The sequence below is a fragment of the Acyrthosiphon pisum genome, chromosome A3 (assembly GCF_005508785.2).
Source record: "Acyrthosiphon pisum isolate AL4f chromosome A3, pea_aphid_22Mar2018_4r6ur, whole genome shotgun sequence".
In the NCBI taxonomy this organism is placed as follows: domain Eukaryota; kingdom Metazoa; phylum Arthropoda; class Insecta; order Hemiptera; family Aphididae; genus Acyrthosiphon; species Acyrthosiphon pisum.
The window spans coordinates 27,261,224-27,262,543 of record NC_042496.1 but is presented as its reverse complement, the minus strand read 5'-3'; positions in this window follow the sequence as shown (position 1 = coordinate 27,262,543).

The window sequence follows — 1,320 nt, the reverse complement described above, 5'->3', positions numbered from 1 at the left end:
TAAAACTAAAACTAGAAATATATTGTCTACAAAAACATTGTCTGGTATATTACACTCTAAACAGTTGATAACAAGTTATTGCAATAATTGTTTTGACTATGATATAACTGATGACATGTTAAAAAAGCTCAATAATTCTATGTATACCTAAGTAATTCTATTATATATATATAATATAATTCTTAAATTATATTTAACCTAACCTGTTTAATGTTAATAATCCTATACTATATAATACCTATGCAAGTTTCAAAATATTATTTTTCAAAGACTGTTTAATTTTTAATGTTAACTTCCTACACCATATGTGAGTTGCACATGTTGGGTATTTTATTAAAACAAAAAGATTTGTTTATACCTGCTTTAACATTTTATTATTTCATATATAAAAGAAATGTTAATATTTTATATTATACTATACGCTATATTATATCAATTACAAAATGTTGTTTCAATAAAAAATAAAAGATATTTATTTGGTACATTTTGTGTCATCGTTTTAAAACTAACATCTCAACCTTTATTAGATCTATTATATATTTATACACTGTTATTTGTTCGACTTTATGTCGAAACTTAATGTACTTAACTTTATGTTCGTAACTTTGTATCAGTTGATTGGAAGATACAAAAAAAAAAGAAATGGTGAATTTAGAACTTAATTATATTGTTTTAATTAAAATTTCATACAAAATATTTCGTACTAAGAATGTCTTCCAACAAGCAATGTCGTAAGGTAATTTTATAAACAATATTATAATAGGTCCCTGTTGAGAGAAATATATTTTTTGTATTGTTTGTAAAATCGTGAGAACGGAATATCTTTCACCAAAATAGGTAAGTACTAATTACTTACCATAGATAAAAGATACATATGGTACTTACTGTTAAACCTGTACCTGAGAGGCAGAAGGGTCTAAGTCAATAATTATAACTTTTCAGGAGAGCCTAAAAACCGTTTTTCAACTATTTTTATTTTACTTAAATGGCTGCTGTAGATTCAATTTAATGATTATACCAACGAGGTTTGTTTTAAATTATAGGCTATAATATTCTCAATAAGATAAATATTTTTTCTTTTAATTATAACTTGCCTATAATTGTTTATTTTACGATATAAAAGAAACATTTTGGACTTGGATTGTTTGCTCAATCACACAATGACTTGGACCCTATTGATCTCTATGTTAATTTTGATTTTTTTTAATATTATATTATAACATTGACTGTTGTAAATTGAATATACGTAAAAATTATAATATTATATTGAATAATTAAAAATTGTAGGAATTAACGTAATAGTAAAGTTACATTGTATTC